We start from the raw sequence: 23203 nt of genomic DNA on the forward strand, positions 1-23203 counted from the left end.
CACACCCTCGACCAGCCTTGCCAGGCCTCAGCTGAGCCCCTGCTGGGGACCCGGGGGCGCGGGGTCAGGAAGATGAGCAGACGCTGCCATGGAGGGGCGGCGGGGAAAGCCACGCAGGCAGGCAGGTGCGCCCTGAGGGCTGCCCGCAGGAACCCCAGAGGCTTCTCTGCTCTTCCGTATGCCTTTCTCTATGAAGACGCGGCTTCAGCCACACTCTGCAGAGAGCGCCGACCACCCTGGAGCTAGCTCTGTGGTTGAGGGACATCTAGTTGTGACGTCGCCAGTCTTGTTCATGACGACCAGTGGCTCACACACGCTGGGAGCCTGCATGACCTGCCCGTGAGCCGTCGGTGAACCCGTGGGGGTGAGCCAGGCCAGCTGGGCCCACCTGTGAAGGACCTGGGGCTCAGAGCCACGGCCAGGCCCACGTAGTAGCCCACGCTCCACCCGTAGGTACCAGGCGGTGGGGGGAGCTATGTCCAGTTCCCCCAGGAGGTGAGGATGGGGCTGAGCTGAGGGGCTGGAGCCCAGAGCTGAGACACCCCTATAGACAAGTGGGGGTGTGTCTCAGCTCCTTCCTGCTGGGCCTCCCGCTCTCCTGGCCTGAACACAGGGGAACCCGTCCCAGCCTCTGAGGCCGTCAGTGGAGCCTTAATTAGAGGCCCCCACAGGCGACACGCACACAGAGCAGCTCTAACTTCTCTGTAGCAACGTCTTCGGTGAGTGTGGGAAAGCCCCAGGGTGATTTTCATCACCATCCTTGGCACCCACCTGCTGCCAGCTGCCCCTGGGGAGAACACCTGCCGTGTGGGAGGCTGACAGCAAGTCGGGCCCGGGTGCTTCCCAAACACCTGGAGCAGCCAGACGGGTGGAGGGGCCCGGGGCTCCTCTGAGGGGGTGGACAACACCTGTCAATCAGAACCCCATGCCCCACCCTGCTCCCCACCCACAGATCAGGTCAGAAAGGGGCACTGCAGGTCGGATGCCTGGAGAAGCTTCCAGAACCGTGGATGGGTGCGTGCATTCTGCAGAGTAGGTGATAAAGGTCAAGGAGGAACTGAGCTGGAATGAGTCTTGTGGAATGAAACATAACATTTCAGAGATAATTTTGTAAAAGGAGTCATCAGGCCAATATATCACCATGTCGATTTAACTGTGGGGTTGGAAATAACCTTTACTTTGATGCTTACTCAATTGTGGAAGCCACAGCCTCCCAAGAAAGGATCTAAATGTTACAGATGCGTCTGCCTCGGGTGGCCTGGGTCGTGCTATCACGAATGGCTCTGGAGCCAACCCAAGGGCACCTAGAAAACGCAGATGATGCAGACTGACCATCTTACACAGAGCCCTGGGACCCGGGTCCCAGAAGAGCCAACGCCAAGGGACCTCCTGGGATACAGGCAACTGGGCACCAGCCATGCAGATTCCACTGACCATTTTCTAAGCACCTCCCGTGTGGCTGGATGGAAGCTGGAAGCTAGAAGACAAGTCAGGAAAAGTTGGGCCATCAAGGGAGCCCAGGCCAGGAAGGAAGCTACACGGGAGGTGGGAACTGACCTTCATGCCTCCGCTGTCCACCTGGTCACTCGCTCCCTTCCTTTCTCCGCCTGCCTTCGTGCTCACACAGGCTGAACCTGCTCTGTCCACTGTGGCAGCCCGGGGCCCACGTGGGTACTGACCTTGTGTGGGCCCAGGCACGGGCCGCACATGCTACCTCCCCCCACCGAGACACACAGCAGGGGAGCTGGCGGACGTGGTTCCGGATGTGGTTCTGATCCAGTCACACACAGGGGCCTGGGAAAGGAGAGGAAATTTCTCACCCAAGGGCGGCCCCTGGAGGCTGGTCAAAGGACCCCACGAGGTGGGTGCCATCCTCACGTATGCTTCTGTTTCAGACGGTGGCTAGACAGAGCCTCAGGCTTCCAGGACTTGCTAGGCACTCAGGCCCTCCCCTTCCAAGGACTGTGGGCCAGGACTACTATGCCCCCCAGCAGTCAACCATCCACATCTGGTGAATTTGGAGAGTGGCGCCCAGTGTTCTGGGGAAGTACCCCATCTCTGGGTGCCCCTGAAGGCTGGTGGATATACTGCAGTGAAAACCCGGCAGTGTGGCTGGGGGGAGTGGCAGGGTCTGGGGGCACAAGAAAAGAAATGTCTGCCAAAGAATGCAAGTGCTTGCAATTATGCAAAAATATGCAGAGGTGTGTATTGGTATAAAGAAATTAAAGGTTTTAAATAAATTAATTCATCATCTTAAAGGTTTTATGATGCTGTTTGAGAAATTAGGGCAAATCCTGAGCTTAGGGTCTGTTTGCTGAAATAAGCAGAAAATATATATAAAGTTTTATCTCTAACAATGATTTCTCTCTGTACCAAATGGCCCTCGGTCTAGTTTAAAAATCTGAGAGTAATATGGCAGTTTTTATGTAGTAGGATGTTACAGTCTTTTGTGCGTCGTTTTATTTTATTGCGTACATTACATCAAGAGTAACGTTTAACACCTCTGGACGTCCGGTTTTCTGAAGCACCCTTGACTTGCTCTGCTGTGGGAGCATCTTAGATGGTCACCTTGTCAGAGGACCCGGGTGACCCAGGGAGCAGTGGCAGACGCAAGACAGGACGTGTCCCTGTGTGAGTCCTGACATCTTTCCACGGGCAGAAGAGGGCAAGCTGTCATGGGGTTGGTCCTCAGTTAATGCATAATAATTCCTAAAAACAGAGAAGTATGTCAATTAATATTATTTAGTGTTAAAACTTTAAAATAATTCTTAAAACTAATGCTCAGCTGAACTTTCTGAGTGGCCAAGGGTCCCCTCTGCCCATCCCCTGAGCCACAAGGCTCAAGAAGCGGGGTTGATGTCCAGGCTCACCCTCCACCCCAGACGCAGTGAGTGTCCATCGTTGTCCCTGGCCGCACATGCAGACCAGGGCCTCCGAGGGAAGGGACTTTGTGCGTCTGCAGTTTTCACAGTGGCCGTGAGTGCCCATGAGTGGCGTTGGGCCTGGAGCCCTCTGGGGTGGGCCTGGTTGGGGCTCTGCCACCCTCCGCTGGTCCTACTGGTAGACTTAGCCACTCGGACCATTAGCTTCATTAAACCTGGCTCAGAACCAAGGCGCTTTAATTATTCTCCCAGAGGAAACTAGCACTCCCCTCCCCACCACAGGCCCTGCAGAGGACAGGCAAAAAAGAAAATAAAATGAAACACTGCCAGTCCGTCAGGCTCCCAATGAAGACAGACTGCTGACACCAAGGGGAGCCCGGTGCGAGGAGGCACTGAGTGTGGAACAGACTGGCTCAAATTAATTGCTTCAGCTGTGACCTCTGGGCCCTGCGAAAGGTTGGGAGTGTTGACTACACAGAGCGGAAAAACCCAGCCAAGTTCACACAGTAATTGGTGGTGAACTCAGCGCCACCTGGGTGGTCTGTGAGCAGAGCCTCCTGTGATGTCTGTCTGCTGAAGGGGGACCTGGGAGAACAGACTCAGGGGCATGAACCACGGGGGGCTGAGGAGACGCAGGGGAAGGGGGGCCACAGGGGGCTGGGGAGACACGGGGGACAGGGGAAATATGGGGGGGGTGGGGAGCTACAGTGAAGGGGGGCCACGGGGGGCAGGGGAGCCACAGGGGAAGGGGGGGCTACAGGGGGCTGGGGAGACACGGGGGACGGGGGAAACACAGGGGGCTGGGGAGCCACAGTGAAGGGGGTGCTACAGGGGGCTGGGGAGCCACAGGGGAAGGGGAACCATGGGGGGCTGGGGAGCCACAGGGGAAGGGGGGCCATGGGGGTCTGGGGAGACATTTGGGACGGGGGAGACATGGGGGGCTGGGGAGCCACAGGGGAAGGGGAGCCATGGGGGTCTGGGGAGACATTTGGGACGGGGGAGACATGGGGGGCTGGGGAGACACAGGGGAAGGGGACCACCATGGGGGGCTGGGGAGCCACAGGGAAGGGGGGCCACGGGGGGCCAGGGAGCCACAGGGGAAGGGGGGCCATGGGGGGGCGGGGGGCCACAGGGGGCTGGGGAGCCACAGGGGAAGGGGAGCCATGGGGGGCTGGGGAGCCACAGGGGCTGGGGAGCCACAGGGAAGGGGGGGCCATGGGGGACTGGGGAGACATTTGGGACGGGGGAGACATGGGGAGCTGGGGAGCCACGGGGGACGGGGGAAACACAGGGGGCTGGGGAGCCACAGTGAAGGGGGGGCTACAGGGGGCTGGGGAGCCACAGGGGAAGGGGGGCCACGGGGGGGCTGGGGAGCCACAGGGAAGGGGGGGCCACAGGGGGCTGGGGAGCCACAGGGGAAGGGGGGCCACGGGGGGCTGGGGAGCCGCAGGGGAAAGGGGGGCCACGGGGGGATGGGGAGCCACAGGGAAGGGGGAGCCACAGGGGGCTGGGGAGCCACAGGGGAGGGGGCACCACCGGGGGCTGGGGAGCCGTGCCCCCAGTGGGGTACAGGCTGCGCCTGGTGCACCTGATCGGCACGGCCATTCACCTGGTGGCCTCTCACACCAGCCACAGCGGCCGTGTGACACTTTCCAGTGACACGCGTGCCAGTGTGATGACTGAGACAGCTCTCAGATGGCACTTGGTTTGGGGGCAGGTGGGATGAGCACTTCCTCCTGCTCTGGGAGTTTGGGGTCGGGGGCCTCCTCTGGCCTGGGGTCAAGGACAGAAGGCCTACTTGCCTGTCCTGCACACACAGGTGGTCTCATCCTGGCTGTGGAGTGACCGCTTGGGCCTCCTCTCAGTATCGAAGTCAGGAGCGCTGCTGGTGCCCACTCCTGTACCCTACTGCCTACTCAAAACCTCCACCCGGACATGCAGGGTGACCTTAACTCAAGCCCAGGACCGAGGTCAAGGCCCCCATCCCACCCACGTGGGCTGGCCCCGCGTCCCCGCCCCTGGTGAGGATGCCCAGCCCGTCTGGGAGCTCAGGCCAGCACACCAGCTCCTGCCCTCCCCCACCACCGAGAGCGTCGGGGTGGAGCTGATGGCATTTGTCCTAAGTGCCAGCCTGACTTCTCGGGTCCACCCCCGCCCTCCTCCCTGACCGCCCCTTGGGTCCCAGCGCAGGCTGGCTCTCATCCTGTTCCCTGAAACGCCGCTGCCCTCCTGGGCACTGACCCCGGCTCTCCTCTGTCCAGGAGCTCGGGGACACGCTGACAGCCCCAGCGTCCACCCCACTCACCGTCTCCAGGCAGATTCCCAGCGTGTCCTGCCCAGAGCGCCTCCTCTGACCCATCTGGGGTCCTCACCCTTCATTCGTCTCCCTTGGAAACCTTCCTTGAACCGTAGAACACATTCGCTTCAGACATCTGCGGTGTGCTCCCCTGCCCACCCGCCTTCGTGGCTGCAAGCCCAGCCTTACCTTTGTCCCTTCGCGGTGTAATTTTTTTCTGACAGAATGCTGAAAGATGATGTATTCATTCTTGAAATAAAGAGAAACCTAACCGCTGGGCCTGGGACACTTTCTCTGATTCTGTTTGGGGAAGGCTGAGCCCTTGTGACCTTTCTTCTCTGTTTTCTTTCTCTCTAGGAAAGCTTTCTTCAATTGCATATTTGATAATTGCTCATGATCCAAGTTATCAGAGTTCTTCCTTAGAAACATTTCTATGTTTCGAAAGCTTGGGTTTCTATTCTCTGTCCTCCCTAGCAAATCGCTTTTTATGTAAGATTCAGGTATTTATAATTTTTTTTGTTGTTGTAAATTGCAAGGAAGCCTCTCAAGGTGGCCCTGATCTAATTCTCCTCCATCTCATATCTTTTCCTCCCTGTCCCCACACAGTCCTTAACGCTGCGCTTCGGGCTTCCCTGCAGCCTGAGTTGTCTCCCCCGCTCTTTCATCTCAGCTCATTCTCTCCCCGTGGCTGGCTGTCTCTCGATTTTGAGAGAGCCATGGCATTTGGCATCTGGCTGAGGTTGTCAGTTTTCTAGGATGTTTAATCGGTAACCCTTTCCCCAAAGTCTTCTCTCCTAGAACTTTGAAGAGGATGCCCTTTATTAATTAAAAGAACAATCACAACATGTATGCACAGAACATGCATGAAACACACACATGCTTAAACAGCCACGACGAAGCATGCACAGAACCACCATGGAGTTTAGGAGATAGAGCATCACTGGCCCCTTGCCACTCCATCTCCCCTTGACCCAGAGGTCACTACTGCCCTGGTTTTGTGAGCATCTTCCTTTAGTTTGATCATCTATGCGTATGTCCTAAACAACACACAGCTTAATGTCACCAGCTTTGAAGTTTATATAAAGGGAAGCACACAACATGTAATGCCTCCCTGGTAGCTCAGTTGATAAAAGAATCCACCTGCAATGCAGGAGACCCTGGTTTGATTCCTGGGTCAGGAAGATCCCCCGGAGAAGTGATAGGCTGCCTACTCCAGTATTATGAGACTTCCCTTGTGGCTCAGCTGGTAAAGAACCCGCCTGCAATGTGGGAGACCTGGGTTCTATCCCTGGGTTGGGAAGATCCCCTGGAGAAGAAAAAGGCTACCCACTGCAGTATTCTGGCCTGGAGAAATTCTATGGACTACAGTCCATGGGGTCGCAAAGAGTCAGACATGACTGAACGGCTTTCACTTTTCACAGAACATGTACTCCTTTTGGACTTGCTTTTTTCATCAACGCTATGTTGTGAGATTAACTTTCGGGATATTTACAGCTGCAGCCTGAGCTCTTAGAGGATCCTTCGCATGAATTTGCCACATTGTGCATATTCTATTTATTTGGATGGATAACCGGGTAGTCAGATGTGGGTCTGGTTCACCTGTCCTGTGTTCTAAGCTTAGAGACTCGGACATGGAATTGGCAAACCATAAGGTAGGGCCATGTTCAGATTTATCCAGGCTGCTTTGTAAGTTCAGTTCAGTCTCTCAGTAGTGTCTGACTCTCTGCAACCCCAGGCTTCCCTGTCCATCACCAGCTCCCAGAGCTTGCTCAAACTCATGTGCATCAAGTCGGTGAGGCCATCCAACCATTTCATCCTCTATCGTCCCCTTCTCAAACTGCCTTCAATCTTTCCCAACATCAGAGCCTTTTCCAATGAGTCAGTTCTCATCAGGTGGCCAAAGAATTGCAGTTTCAACTTCAGCGTAATTCCTTCCAGTGAAAATTCAGGACTGATTTCCTTTGGGATTTACTGGTTTGATCTCCTTGCAGTCCAAGGGATTCTCAAGAGTCTTCTCCAACACCACAGTTCAAAAGCATTAATTCTTCAGTGTTCTGCTTTCTTTATGGTCCAACTCTCACATCAATGCATGACTACTGGAAAAACCATAGTCTTGACTAGATGGACTTTTGTCAGCAAAGTAATGTCTCTGCTTTTTAATATGCTGTCTAAATTGATCATATTCAATTTAATTTCATGACTGCAGTCACCATCTGCAGTGATTTTGTAGCCCCCCAAAATAAAGTCTCTCACTGTTTCCATTGTTTCTCTATTTGCCATGAAGTGATGAGACCAGATGCCATGATCTTAGTTTTTTGAATGTTGAGTTTTAAGCCAACTTTTTCACTGTTTGTAAACTGATTGCTTTTTAAAACAGTGGGAAATTTTGGTGCCTCCTCATTCCTACCATCATCTGATGCTGTTTGACTTTTGATTTTTGCCAATCTACTGGATGTGCAGTGGCATCTCACTGAGATTTCGATTTGCCTTTTTCCTGATTTCTAATCAAATTCAGCACATTTTCATATTTATAAGATTTGGGGATTTTTTTGGTGAGATGTCTCAAAGTCTTTGCTCAGTCTTTCTATTTGAGAGGAGCTCTTTGTGTTAGAAATCACTAATTGTTTGGTTAAATACAACGAAAATCTCTTGTCTTAGTTTGTGGTTTATTCTTTTATTTAAAATTCAATTTGAATTCAATTTGATTCAATAAATCAGAGTTCTTCGATTTTATACAAATTAATAAATCTTTTCCTTTGGGTTTGAACTTTTTTGTGTCTTATTTTTAAAATTTTAATGTTTTCCAATAGCATTATAGTTTTGCATTCCCTAAGTCTTAAATCCATGTGAAATTATTTTTTGCATGTAGTATAAGATAGGGATTCAATTTCATTTCTTTTCTGCCCGGACACCCAATTTTCCCAGCTTGGTTTCTTGAAAAGCTCAATTTTTCCCCTCTAATCTTCAACAATCTTCAATATTCAGACATTTGTATAAACTGTGGGTCTGTTCCTGGGATGTGCTCTGTTTTCCTGGTGTAATTTTTTTGCTCCTGAACAATGATCACTCGCCCTAATTAAGTGTACAGAAGTCTAGTCAACTGAGAGAACAAGTCTGCCTATGGCATTGGCTTCCAGGAACTCAGTGATCTCTGGCCCTTTGCATTTCCATATGTATTTCTGAAGTAGTTTATCGTATGTCACACCAAAAATTTAAAAGGATTCGTATTATTGCATTGGATCAGTAAACCGGTTTTGGATAGTTGACATTTTTCTGTACTCAATCTTCCAATCCATGAAAATGCAATGTTATTTATTTAGGTTTTCATTAACAGCTGACGATAAAATGGTCTAATTACCCCCCAAATGTAGACAGTTCTCCAGATGGTACCCACAAGGTCCTGTGCATCTTTTACCGTCTTGTTTCTCCGTCTCAACCGTCCCTATCCCCGTGTGCTGTGCAGCCACTTGGTCTTGTCCCTCCGTCTCAGCCGTTCCTGCCCCCATCTGCTGTGCAGCCACTTGGAAGCCATCACTCCCTGTGTGTAGCGCTCTTTCACGTCGCTCTTCGGACGAGAGCCTTCCTGGGACCCCGTGCAGGGGGAGAGCAAGCCGCTCACCACTCCTCCCTGCAGCGCCGTCTGTGGCTCCACCCCACATGCTGTCAGTGCTTCTTACCACCAGTCTCACCAAAGAGTAGTTTTTTCATTAGTAGTTTGCAAAGGACCAGCCTCTGACTTTCCTGACCCTCTCTTGTTTCTTTCCCAGTTCATCAATTTATCTTGCTATCTCTACTACTGATTTTTTTCATCCTGTTGTTCTATACTGGGTTTCAATTTATCTTGCTATCTCTACTACTGATTTTTTTCATCCTGTTGTTCTATACTGGGTTTATTTTGTTATTTTCCCCCGAACTTCTAAAAATGGATGCTCAAGTCATTCATCTTCAGCGTTTCTTTCATCCTCCTGAGGATTGCTTTAGTTGCATCCCACAGGTTTTCCCTCAGAATATTTTTATTTTCATCAAGTTCTAAACATTTTCCAAGTTTCATGGGAATTCCCTGGTGGTCCAGTGGTTGGGACTCAGGGGGCTGGAGTTCCATGCCTGGTCAGGAAACTAAAACCCTAAAAGCCATGTGGTGTGACCTAAATAAATAAATATTTTCCACTTTACAGTATAGGTTTCCCAGGTGGTACTAGTTGTAAAGAACCCGCCTGCCAGCGTAGGAGACTTAAGATCCCTGCGTTGGGAGGATCCCCTGGAGGAGGGCACAGCAACCTACTCCAGTATTCTCACCTGGAGAATCCCATGGACAGAGGAGCCTGGTGGGGTACAGCCTATAGGTTTGCAAAGACTCAGACATGACTGAAGTGACCCGGCGTGAATGCATGCGTGGATTTGCACGCCGGCTGTGTTTGCTGCAGGCCCGTCAGCCTCTAGCTGCAGGGCCGTGGAGCACCGCTCACTCTGATCAGACCGCAGCGAGAGTGTTTCCACTTTTCCTCTCTCCTAGGTGGCCATCCCATCTCCCACCTGGACCCCACCGTCCTTCAGAACTGTTCCACCCCCAGATCCCTAATTCTGGAACCCCAGGCTCTGAGTCCCCCACTCTGGCCAGTGCTTCCCGTCTGCTCTGTTCCCCCAGGTCTTCTTCATCCTGGAAGGACTCCTGTCCTCCTGACCCCTCTGCTTCGCTCTGTCCCCAGGCTCCCCTGAGCTGCCCCACGCCCTTCTGGGCTGATCCCCAGGAGGAGCTGGGTGCAGAAGGGCCCTGGGTCCGGGAGGAAGTCCACCAGCACCACCAGGCAGGGACGAGCTGAGGGAGCACCAGCCAGCCTCCCGCTGCCGCCTCTCTGATCACATCCAGCCAGGAGCTGCAGGCAGGGCGTCCTTGGATGCAGTCCACACAGTGTCCACAGTGAGGGCACAGCGTGGTGGGAAGAGGGCGGGGGGGGTCCTGGGGGTAAAGAGAGCAGCCCCGGTTCCTGTGAGCTCACCACCTTGTGCTCAGGAGACAGCCTGCTCTGGGCCTCCATTTCCTCCACTCCCTCCATCCCTGGTCCAGGCAGCCTCTACCCCACCTGCCCTTTGAGACACATGGCTCAGGCTGACTCGCCTGGGTCTGGAAGTGGATGACTTCCCTGGAGGCTGTTAAAATCAAATAGAATAAAGACCAGGCTGGACAATCTCCCAAACAGACAAAACCATTTAAGCTGCGTGAGCAAAACTGAATTGAGCGTATTTCTGGAACATAAGCAAAATGTAGGTTATTTGTTGTAAATGCCTCTGGTAATGATCCAAGGAAAACGGAAGTCTTCTTCCTAAAATGGTAGAAGATGGTCGCTTTCAACCAGCCCCCTGCCGCCTGGAAGCCCCATTGTGAAAACCCACCTTGGATAAATAGTCACCTCCTTTTCATTCCAGAGGTCACGCTGTAACCTCCGCCTCGGGCTCCGCTCAGCTCTAGACGTGGAGGCTCCCCTGTGCAAGGGTTCTGTGTAAACTCTTCCTAAAGACTAACTGACCTGGTTTCAGCTTCCCTGGTTCTGGATTTATGACGAGTCTCAGCCCTTCCCTGGCAGCTGGCTCAGGGTGCTCCAGGCCACTCCCTCGCTCCCTGGGACACTCCCGCTCTCAGGTCTCCGTGCATCCTTTCCAGAATCTTCTCTGCCTTCTGGGCCGGGTCTGCTCCATGTTCTGCCTGTTCAGGAGCACATGGTGGGGCCTTCCCGACCCTTCTCCACAATCTCTCCTCTGGAAATCCCCGGACCTCTGGCTTTATGGTTGCATCTGTTCTGACGACCTCAAACACCTCTCCCCTGGGGTCAGCCGCAGACCAGGTCCCCCCAGCGAGGCAGACAGCTGGCCACTGGCTGCAGGAAAGTGAGAGAATTAGTGCCCAAGAGAGCCATTTCTGCCATCTGCCCGGAGGCGCCAGCAAGGGAAGAGTGACCAGGACCAGCAAGAGGAAACCAGTCTTTTGGGAGGAGTGTGTGACCCCCACCCCACCATGGCACGCAGGGCAGGAGAGGAACCAAGGCCCCAGCCCCATCCTCTGCACTCCTCAGCACCCCACCCATCAAGCACACCCCAGAGCTGGAGGGGACGACGTGTCTGGCTGCCCAGGGCACAGAGGGTGGAGAGGGGCAAAGATAGGTCTGGGGGCAGTTGGGGGTGGAACAGAGGACACAGCACAGAGGAGCCGCCCAGGGTGGACTCTGGACCTCCCTTGCCTGACTAGACTTGGAATTTTACCTCTCGTTAGCTGTGTGACGTTGGTTAGGTCCCTTAACTTCTTTGTGCCTCAGTTTCAGATCAGATCAGATCAGTCGCTCAGTCGTATCCGACTCTTTGCGACCCCATGAATCGCAGCACACCAGGCCTCCCTGTCCATCACCAACTCCCGGAGTTCACTCAGACTCATGTCCATCGAGTCAGTGATGCCATCCAGCCATCTCATCCTCTGTCGTCCCCTTCTCCTCCTGCCCCCAATCCCTCCCAGCATCAGAGTCTTTTCCAGTGAATCAACTCTTTGCATGAGGTGGCCAAAGTACTGGAGTTTCAGCTTTAGCATCATTCCTTCCAAAAAACACCCACGGCTGATCTCCTCCAGAATGGACTGGTTGGATCTCCTTGCAGTCCAAGGGACTCTCAAGAGTCTTCTCCAACACCACACTTCAAAAGCATCAGTTCTTCGGAGCTCAGCCTTCTTCACAGTCCAACTCTCACATCCATACATGACCACAGGAAAAACCATAGCCTTGACTAGACGAACCTTTGTTGGCAAAGTAATGTCTCTGCTTTTGAATATGCTATCTAGGTTGGTCATAACTTTCCTTCTTTACTTATCTGTAAATTAGGACGGTGACCGTGAGGCTGAGATGATCTACCACATGTGGATCAGTCAGAAAAGGACCCAGCACACAGAGCATGTGCTACATTTTAGTTGTAATGAGTTGATTTCTCCCCTTGTCAAAGCTTCGGCCTCTCAAAGGCAGCCGGTCCCAACCCTGCTGGGGTTTCAGCAGTCCCTGGCTGCTCAATGTCTGCCACCCACCCATTCATACCGCCATATATTTGACTGAATGGCTGTCTATTTCACTGTCCAAACCGAAGCATTTCTGAGAGGAAACAGGGACAACTGACAAGGATGTCGTGAAAACACTTTTGAGCGGAGACACCTCAACAGACGAGGTACCGCCATCACCCCGCCGTCCCCCTCCCACGCCAGCCGCCAGCGCTCGGCATGGACCCGCCTCTGTCTTGCCACCACCTCCTGCAAGCTAGAGAAATCTCATTTCATCTCATTAAGTAGTTAGAACTTAATCAACACAATACCTTCATTTGTAAAATAGATAAGAAAGAAAGAGATGAGTTTCTAATAAAAATAGCCGCCCTTGACCATCCCTCTGCTCCCCCTCCCCACCTTGAGATGACCTCTTGGAATCCTTTTAGCTGAATCTCCCAATAACTGCATTCATATTTCAAATACAATTCTTCTCTCTCGCTTTATAAACTTTGTTTTCAGTTTTACGCATTATCAGTTGACCTCTGACAACAGTAGGTGAGGATTTGGCTCATCACCCGCCTCCCTCGCCAGTCAAGGCACCAGCATTTAATTTCTGTGACTCACGTCATGCACTGATGCTGTGTGTCTTTCCCACCAAATACAAAAGACCCGCACTGACTCCCTCACCAGAAAATGATGACCCTGCCCCCTTCCAAGCACCTGCCCTTTCTACCACTGGCATCCTTGGGGTTAGAGGTGGCACAGTTCACACGTGGCTGCAGTTAAGCCCCTGCACTTTGCCTCCAGGCTGCTTCTCAAATCTGAAAATTTGAGAAAATGCACGTGGCATGTTCACAGAGAGAATTTTTTTTTTCCTCTAGAATTTCCATTTGCCTTTTCTTCTGTTACTGTTTACACATGTTCATCATATTATGTTTTCAAAATCTTCATCCATGAAGGGATTCTGTTGAGTCCCTGTCCCCTTCTTTTTCCCTGGAGTCCTGCCTCCAGGGCTTCCCACCTCCCACTGCATCCAAACAGTGGCCCTGGATGCCCACGGGGGCTCGGCATCCTGGGACCTGTCGTCTGACGTGACCTCCCCCAGTGTGCCTGTGATCCTTCAGTCCCGCTTGATTCCTTTGTTTTGCTGGAGAACTTCCTCAAAAGTACAGGAAAGAGTGTACAGACAAGTTTCTAGAGGTGTTAATACTTGAATATTCTAGGAAGTGAGAGTTGATTGAAAATCTGCGTGTTTCAACAATTTCTCTTTTCCACTTTCTGATATTGTGAATGACCACAGCTGGGAGCGTGGACTGGCCGACAGCCAAGGCCAAGCCTGGCGTGCCACCTGTCTTGTGAGTCAGGCTTCACTGGCACTCACCCACACCCACGTGTGGGGTCCTGGGTAGGCTGGCTTTTCTCCGCCCCCGTGGCACAGGAGTTGTGACTGTCTGCATGATCTGCAATGCCTAAATATTGACCGTTTGGGCCCTGCCACTGAGCAGCACCAGGCAGAGAGCTGCCTGGATGAAGGGCGTGTTCTCTGTACTGGGCAGTATGAAGCTACGAGGACTTGTGATGTGCCCAGTGCCACCGAAGAAGCAGATCTTGACTGTAGGTAACCCTAGTGTTAGTGTTACTCACTTAGCTGTGCCTGACTCTTTGCAACCCCGTGGACTCTAGGCCTCCAGGCTCCTCTATCCATGGGATTCTCCAGGCAAGAATACTGCAGTGGGTTGCCCTGCCCACCTCCAGGGGATCTTCCCAACCCAAGGATCGAACCCAGGTTTCCTGCATTGCAGGTGGATTCTTTACTGTCTGAACCCCTGGAAACAATTAACTTTACTTTAAGCCCCATGTCTGGCTGGTGGCTTCCACACTGGACAGCTCTTTGGCTGGCTGAGGCTGGAGTCAGGCCTTCGGGAACAGGGCCATGGTGTGGTCTGCATGGATACAGGCTCTGAGGCAGCTTCACTAGGATGCGGGAGCCCTCAAAGACAGGTGTGGACCCCTGTCACCACCCTGGAGATCCTTCTCCTGCCCAACCAGGGGACAGACAGCTCTGTCCTCCTCTCACACTGAGTGGAGACAAACAGCAGGAAACCCGGGATGTTCCTCTTCCCATCACTGCTGCTTTAGGGTTGAGGGTGGGGTGCAGTGCTATCAGTCCAAAGTTCTGGGAAGAAGTTCTGTCTACCACTTGTTAGCACAGTGACCTGTGCAGGTCACTTCCTGTCCACTGCCTGTAGCACATTGACCTGTGCAGACCACTTCCTATCCACCACCTGTTAGCACAGTGACCTACACAGGCCACTTCCTGTCCACCGCCTGTTAGCACAGTGACCTACACAGGCCACTTCCTGTCCACCGCCTGTTAGCACAGTGACCTACACAGGCCACTTCCTGTCCACCGCCTGTTAGCACAGTGACCTGTGCAGACCACTTCCTGTCCACCGCCTGTTAGCACAGTGACCTGTGCAGACCACTTCCTGTCCACCGCCTGTTAGCACAGTGACCTACACAGGCCACTTCCTGTCCACTGCCTGTTAGCACAGTGACCTGTGCAGACCACTTCCTGTCCACCGCCTGTTAGCACAGTGACCTGTGCAGACCACTTCCTGTCCACCGCCTGTTAGCACAGTGACCTGTGCAGACCACTTCCTGTCCACCGTCTGTTAGCACAGTGACCTGTGCAGACCACTTCCTTGTCCACCGCCTGTTAGCACAGTGACCTGTGCAGACCACTTCCTTGTCCACCGCCTGTTAGCACAGTGACCTGTGCAGACCACTTCCTGTCCACCACCTGTTAGCACAGTGACCTTTGAAGGCCACTTCTCTGACCTCCAGTGTCCATCTCACCAGATAGAGTGGGCTCCCTCGGGGTTCCAGGGAAGGCCAGGTAAACTGCTGGACCTACAGTGCCGGCACTTAATAAGTTTACAGTAGACCAGGAGTTCCTGGGCTGCATTTCCCAGAAGTCCTGCCTGGTGTGAGGTCTGTTTATGTTGCTGTAAAACTCAAGTTTAATAATGATGCTGGAGAAACAGTTTGTGAGGTGGGACTCAATGGATTCCTGAGAATATTTGATGTGTAAGTGCGTGGTGGTCAGTATTCAGTTAAAGAGATGTGTCTTTCCAGCTTCCCTGATTATGAAAGGATGCAGCCCTCTATCTTCCTGTGCTGTTTCCTAACCACACTTGTTACCAGGGGCCTAGTGTCAGCATAGATGCACACGCACACACATGCACACACATGCACACCCACAGTCCACTCCTCTGGGGCTCTGCTGACAGTCCTCCAGGGAACCCCTCTCCCGTGGTACACACCTGCTTCCCTCGGGGTCCACTGCCGGCCGAGCTGTGCTGAGGCTCATCCAGTGAGTCCCACCCATGACCTCCATTCCCTCTGTGCTTTTATGTCACTTGGGATACGTTCAAAGGTAAGTGACAAGCATTTTGCTCTCCATTTCCAAGAAGAGGTGAAAAATGAATAAATAGGTGGCAAAACTGACAAGGCATCTGTCCCCGGCGGGTTTGTCTGTAATTAAAAATCACCCAGTTTGAGTTTCACCCAATACAGCTGCCTGCCCCCTGAAACTTTTACAGAGCGCCTGCGTGCTAATGAGAGCACCAGTTAATTACTTGTAAAATGATTAAGAAATCATACTGGGACAATTGATGGGTCTCGGCAGGGAGCCCATCAGACGTCTCCCAGGCCTCCCATCCCAGGAGCTCCTTGCTGGCTGGCAGTCTCATTCCTGAAGGGTGGCAGTGACATGGCTGGCAGACGGCAGGCTGGGGCTCTGGGCTCAGCCATGGGGCATCAAAGGCCTGCAGAGGTCAAGGCTACCTCCCATCCCTGCAGGACCACCTCTGCTTATCCTGTTCCCAGCAAGTTCCAGGGCTGCGAGAGGGCTCCGGCACCTTGCTACCCCTCGGCTGCTTCCTGGGAGGGTGACCCCTGCCACTCCCCACCAGCCCTGCCCACAAGGCTATCTCCGGCTCTGCTGGGTAAAGGCTGCTGTCAGGGGCTCTGGCAGTGAATCAAGGCTATTTCCTGGACCTGCCCTTGAGCCTGCTCACGGGGGCCAGAGAGCACGGCTCCGGGTAGGGCACCACCCAGACCTGCCCAGGAACGCCTGCCCACCTGCCCGGAGGCTGGGCTGCATCTGAGCTGTCCGGTGCCTGGAGGTGAGGGGGGATGGTAAGGATGGAGAGGGGAGAGCCGCTGGAAGGAGAGAGAGAGCAGGTGGACTGTCGGCTTTGAATTGCACCTGGGGCTCTGCAGAGCTTACTTTGTCTCCTGCTTTGTTCCCATCACAGAGGGAGTGAGGGTCTTCCTGCTCCACTCTGCCCTGGGGCTGGTGGGGGGGCTTGTCCTCACTCCCTGACAGCAAGGCTCAAAGCCAGGCTCCTGGGAAAGAGACTTCCTGCCACCCACTTCTTCCTGAAGACTCCCCTTGTTCTCCAGAGTGGCCCTGAGACTTGGACTTCTCTGGACGTGCCCTCTGCCCTGACCGGCTCTGCAGCCTCTGCTGGATGGAGTGAACAGCCACTCTGCACCCACCCACCGTGTGCTGGGATGGAGGTGGGTGGAGGGATCCCTCTGTCTCCCAGGTGCCAGCCCTGTCCCTCCTTCGCCAGCTGCTCCTGCTGTCCTGCAAGGTAACAGGAGCGTCCACTGAGATCCAGGCTCTGGGCAGGCGGCGAAGAGCCAAATGTGTCTCAAGCTGCAAGTCAATGACACTCAGCAGGTTTCCTGGGAGACACTCGGCTCTGGGACAACACCAGCAATTCTGGAGAAAATTCAAAGCCACGTGTGCACACGTGCACACACACACACACACACACTTGCACACTCACCTTTCTTTCTAATCAGCATCCCAGCTGACAAGCCCTGACGTGGGCTGATTTAAAACCTGCCCTGTTTGAAGCCATCGCTGCAGCAGTTTTCTTTGATTTTGCTTCTAATTATGAAGCCGCTCAGCGGGAGGCCTCCAGCTGTCCTGCTCGCCCTTCCCAGCTCTGAAAGGCTGTGGCTGTCACACGTCCCCACCCATGCCTGCCACTCCAGGGCCCAGGGAACAGAGCAGGAGGGACCTGCCACAGGGAGCCCTCCCGCTGAGGGGAGCACAGTGACACCCCTCCTCTCTGAGCCCAGCTCTGTCCTACATCCCAGGCACATCCTCTAGTCTCACTGAAGATCACAGCAGGACACAACAGCCCAGCTCCGGGGAGCTCCTGAGAGCGCTGGAAATGCCTGGCATGCATCCCTCCTGTCCTGATTCAGGAGCTTACAGTTTGCAGAATGTGTACCAGCCATGATTCCACTTCACCCTCGCAGCATCTCCACCCGCACCGCGCAGACAGGACACGGGGCACCCAGTCCAGAAGCTGCCAAATAATGAGCAAACCTGAGCTATTTGGGGTCCAGACTCAGGACGCTTCCCTGCCTCCTGCCCCACTGCCGAAACTCACACCCACGAGCCCACCCCTCAAGTTCAGGCTCCAGACCTCCTTTGCTGGGGTGCAAGGGAAAAGGGATCGGCATGTCAGGAGGAGGAATGAAGGCTGCCCAAACAAGGTGTTTCTGTATTTTTCTACAATTAACATTAAAAATCTTTTTTTTAATTTTGAAATCATTATGGATTCATAGAAAGTTGCAAAGAGTACAGAGAAGTCCCACGGGCCCTTTCTTCAGTTTCCTCGACACAGGCAGGATGATGAAGACGTGGAGCACTCCACCGAAGCCAGGAGCCTGGCCCTGGAGTGGCGTGCATGGAGCTTTTCAACACCTAATCACTCGTGTCCCCCCGTGCGACCCCCAGCGGGGTCAGGATACAGGATGGCTCCCCGCCACCACGCTGACCCTTGGCAACCACTAATCTGTTTCTCCAGCTCTATGATTTTCAAGAATGTTGTGTTCTTCATGCAGTATGTAACCTTTAGAGGTCGGTTTATTTTTACTCAGCGTAATGTCACTGGGATCCAGCCAGACTGCGGTGGGCCTCAGCAGTGCGCGTCTTTTTACCCGAGTAGCGATTCGCGGAGTGGACCGGCCAGGCCAGAACTTGTTCTAAACTTTCTCTTACAGAGGGTCATTTGGGTTGTTTCCAGTTTGGGGCACTTACGAACAAAGCTGCTGTAAACAATTGTATACAGGTATCTATAGGGACCCAAATCCTCAGTCTCTGGGATAAATGTCCGAGTGCAGTTGCTGGGTTGTATGGTCTGTGTTTGATTAGATTTTTAGGAACAATCCTCCAGGGTGTCTGTACCGTTTTACATTCCCACCAGAGGGTCTGAGACTCAGATGGCCTCGCCGGCACTTTCTTCGTGTCCTCACCCGCGTCTGGTACTGTGTGGGCGTACATCGTGTTTGGAGTGTCGCTGCCCTAATAGGTGTATGGGGGTTCTCACTGTGGCCTTAATCTGCATTTCCCCAATGGCCAGTTGAACATCTCATGCGCTTTCCTTCCATCTGTGTACCCTCTTGATGCTGCTGCTGCTGCTGCTGCTAAGTCTCTTCAGCTGTGTCCAACTCTTGTGACCCTATGGACTATAGCCCACCACTCTCCTCTGTCCATGGCATTCTCTAGGCAAGAATATTGGAGTGGATTGCCATACCCCCTCTGAGGGACCTTCCTGACCCAGGGATCGAACCCACATCTCTTATATCTCCTGCATTGGCAGGAAAGTTCTTTACCACTAACGTCACCAGGGAAGCCAGTACACACTCTTTAGGGAATGATTTCTTCACTTCCTTTGCCATTTTTTAATTTGACGTGTTGGTTTTCTTGCTGTTAAATTTTGAGAGTTTTTTGTATATTTTAGAAATGTGTATAGTGTTAGATATGAGTTTTTGCCTCCATCCATAGCTTATCTTTTCATTCCCTTGACTATGCCATTTGCAGAGCACAAGTTTTTAGTTTTGATGAGATCCAGCTTTATTAATTTTTTTTTTTTTTATGGCTCATACTTTCTGTGTCATGTCTAAGAACTCTTCACCAAGTCTGGAAAATTTTCTCCTATGTGTTCTTCAAAAAGTCTCACAGTTTTACCCTTTTTCATTTAAATCTATGATCATTTGGATTTGGTTTTACATAAGGTGTTAGGTGTCGGTTGAGGGCTCTTTGCTTTTTATCTGTGGATATCCAAGTGCTCTAGGACCATTGTTTAAGAAACTGTCCTTCCCCGTGGAATTGCTTTTGCTTTTTTGTCAAAAATCAGTTGAGTAATTTGAGAGAGTATATTTCTGGGTTTCCTGTTCTGTTCCACTAATCTCCGTGTCCCCTTCCTCTGCCAATACCACACAGTCTTGATTAAAACACAATAAGTCTTGAAATCAGATAGGCTGATCCCTCTGGTTCATTCTTCTCTTTCAAAATTGTTTTAGTTATTCTAGTTTATCAGACTTTCCATACAAATTTGAGAATGATCTTATTTACATCTATAGAAAATACTTCCTGGGATTTTGATAGGAATTGTGCTAAACCTGCATATCAGTTTGGGGAAAATGAATGCCTTTAGTCTGTTGACTATTCCAATCCATGAACATGGTATTTGTCTCCATTTACTCAGATCTTTTAAATTTCCTTCATCAGCATTTGTGTGGCTTTCAGCATACAGTTTTTGAACATGTTGTATTAGATTTACAACTACTTCATTTTTTGAGTAATTATAAATGGCTTTGTATTTTTAATCTCACTTTCCACATATTCACTGCTAGTATTTAAAATACATTTATTTTTGTATGTTGATCTTGTAGCCTATGATCTGGCTAAACACACTTGCTAATTCTAGGAGGTTTTTTCCTTCTTCATGATCTTCTTTTTTCCCTTTTAAATTAGTCTATTCCTTGGGATTCTACATTGACACTTTCACGTTATCTATATCTAGGTCCAGTTTTGTTTCTTCCTTCCCAATGCATACAGCTTTCTGTTACTTTCACTTGCCTTCTCTCTCTGTCTAGACCTTTAGCGCCGTGTTGACCAGCAGTGGTGAGAGTCACCCTCACCTTATTCTCAGCTATCAGGGGAGGAGTACTCATTCTTCCACCACTAATTATGATGCTAACTGATGTAGATGTTAGATGAAAACCTCAGGTTCCTTCCAGGGAAGGCACAGCATCTGCTGGGAAAGCAAATGAAGGGCCTGCCTTAGGGTCAGGTAAGGAGGCCTGAAAGACACCCGGGCTTGGATCTGAGGGAGAAGGAGGACCCAGCCAGAAGGGAGCAAGTGAGACAGCGCATTGGTGAGGGTCCTCAGAGTCTCTGAAGGGCCCTGGGGTGAGAGAGAGTGCAGGGCATGCGGGGAAATGGAGGGCGGCTAGCAAGGGAGGGTGTGGAAGAAGGGGAGCTTGACAGGCAGGTGAGGCCAGACTCTGCCTCCATCGGAGACCACAGTAAAGGTACAGCTTTATCCCAGGGACAGCGAGTGGGACGGGGCACAGAGCAGCAGCGGTGAGATCAGCTCACAGGTCACTGCCATTTCCAAGGTCAAAGACAAAGGTGGCTCAGGATGTGGAAATGAGCAGTGGGAAGAAGCCTGGGTATAAAACCATTTAGAGGGTAAAGTCCACAAGCTGCGATGGATCAGAAGTTGGGGTGACAGCTAGGGAGGTGCTGTGAGCCTGCTCCTTTGATCAGCACCCTGTTTCCCGGGAAGGCGGCATGTTAACTGTGGCGAGGAGCTTCTGGACCCAGCACCCTCCTCATTCACAACACCCACATGCCAAGCCCTGAATGGCACAGCACTCTGCAGCGTGGAGGGTTCTGGATGGCCATCACCCCTGGCCATCCTGCTCACACTCCTCAGGGGCCCCCACAGCCAGCCTCCCTCCCCCAACCGCCGGCCCCAGCCCCTGACCTTTCAGGGAGTGGTTGTCCTCTCAGGGTTCCCTGAACCAGTTCCACTGGGGCAGGCTGCAGCGCCTCTCCCGGCACCATCCCACGCCTGGCCTGGCCTCCCTCAGGTCTCCTGGTGTCCAGCTGTGGAGCCGGGCCTCGGATGCCCGTCCTCTTGGATTACCTGGGTCTTGCCACCGGAGAAGCAGAAGTCTTCAGGCACCGTCGTTTGACGTGCGGTATAGACTCCTGGGTCCTGCTGTTTTGATGCCTGTCTGCAGTGAGTCTGACGTCCCCAGGAGGTAAGCACCGTCACGTTCTTTTCTCAGCCCCCCACGGACGCCACTAAGCTGCCACGCCTGGCAAGTGAGTTTTTGCTAAACTGGATCTTCTGGAATTGAAGTGTGTGGTTCTGTAGAGCGTCAGGCCCAGAGAGGCAGAAGAAAGACGGCTAGCTGAACCCGGGTTGGTGGAGAAGGTGGGTGGGCTCCCTGAAGCCCGGGGCGGGGGCGGTGGGGGGGGGGGCAGATGAAGGGAAGCGTGGGAACCGACAAAATCAGAACCTGCCGAATATGGTGGCGGCTGCACATCAGCGGGATCCAGGTGCGGTAATCAGAGGGAGGCTGGCGTGGGGGTGCTTACCTGGTGTTGGAGGTTGAGGCGGCAGACGGAGGGAGGTGAGGTGACTCAGACGCTGTAGCTGCCGAGGCAGTGTGTTCCCTAGGCTGCTGGAGCTCAGAAGAGCTCAGAGGAGTGCCTGTGGGCTGGTGCTGAATCTTGCTCTGCAGAGCTGGAACAGCGACTCCCAGCAGCCGGGCTCAGCCCCTGGCCCTGTGGGTGCCCCTGTGGGGGGTGACTGTGCTGGGGTAATGCGCCAAGGCCGTCAAAGAGCTCTGCAGTCCCTTGTCCCCACTGTGCCTCCCAGTCCCCCACTGGCAGCAGCAAAGAGCAGTCAGACGCCCATGGCCTGGGGCTGGTGCTTGCCAATCCCAGTCCCAGGGCCACAGAGCAAAGCACGGGAGTTTGGACTTGGAGCCAAGAGACAGGGAAACCAGCTCTGCATTGACAAGAAGGGAACTGGGGCTAGTTGATAGCTCATTTTTTTTTTCTTTTTGCAGTGAATTAAAAACAAACACCCACATCTACCCACCCAAATTAATTTTTCCTCATTTTGCTCCAGATATTTAAAATATAAAGGAAATGAACAATTCCGATCAGGCTGAAGTCTTCTTCACTGTCCTCAAGCTCAGAGAATTCATCTCTCAGCCGTGAGGATAAACTGCCGGCACTTTTCTTTATATTAATGCTGTGACGTATGTGTCAGTGAAAAACGCATGTTATTGCCATGGGGTTTTTAAAAAATCATATAAGAGTGAATTATAAATCAAGACTTACTATGAAGTCATGGTAATTAACATTCTCCCCTGCTGTACGTATTCCGAAACATTTTTTTTCATTCAAAATGTGCCTTTGAAATCTAGCCACGTCATTCATTATGTCTGTAGTCTACTAAGATCTTGTAGCTGTATCAGAATGTATTCAAATGGAACCCCTGATGTCCGGATTTATGCTTGACTTCCCCTGTTAGAAACAACGCCACAGTGAAAATTCCATGCGTTTATCTCAGCACTCTTTCAGATTTTCATAAGATTCTATATTCGTCTAGGTAGATTTGATGAGTCAGATGTTTGAACAGCTACATTTTTATTTGCTTAAGTTTATGTTTAATTTGCATACAGTAACATTCACTCTTTGTGTCCAGTTTAAAAGATTTTGACAAATCCTCATCACATTTAGGAGCCTTATCAACCCCAAATTCCTGCTCCCGCTTCTCTGTGGTCCACCGCTCGCCACATCTCTACCCCAGGCAGCCACCAGTCTCTTCATCCATTTGCTTCTTCTCGAATGGCGTGTAAATGGAATAGCAGAGTGTGTGGCATTTGGGGTTTGGCTTCCTTCACTGGCATCCTGCCTCTGGAACTCACCCCAGTGCTCAAGAGCATCCAGCTCATTCCTGCTTGGTCCTGAAGAGGACCCTGCAGTGCAGAGGGACCCACTGTGTTCATTCCTCCACCCGAGAGAGGCTGTTTGGGGATTTTTGGTGATGGCAAACATTCACACATAGGTCTAGTGAAAATATCGGCTTTCATTTCTCTTAGGAAAAGGCCTAA

General features: G+C 52.3%; 1 long non-coding RNA gene across 1 annotated transcript; it reads right to left on the reverse strand.

Moving 5' to 3' along the window:
- Positions 1-1801: 1801 nt before the first annotated feature.
- Positions 1802-21999, reverse strand: LOC113904061. The gene is made up of 3 exons (XR_003514391.1): positions 21055-21999; positions 5188-5282; positions 1802-2709 (listed from the first exon to the last, which is right to left on the reverse strand). It is a non-coding gene; the product is annotated as an uncharacterized LOC113904061 (long non-coding RNA).
- Between the last annotated feature and the right edge of the window lie 1204 nt (positions 22000-23203).

The sequence above is a fragment of the Bos indicus x Bos taurus genome, chromosome 14 (assembly GCF_003369695.1).
Source record: "Bos indicus x Bos taurus breed Angus x Brahman F1 hybrid chromosome 14, Bos_hybrid_MaternalHap_v2.0, whole genome shotgun sequence".
NCBI classification, from domain to species: Eukaryota; Metazoa; Chordata; class Mammalia; order Artiodactyla; family Bovidae; genus Bos; species Bos indicus x Bos taurus.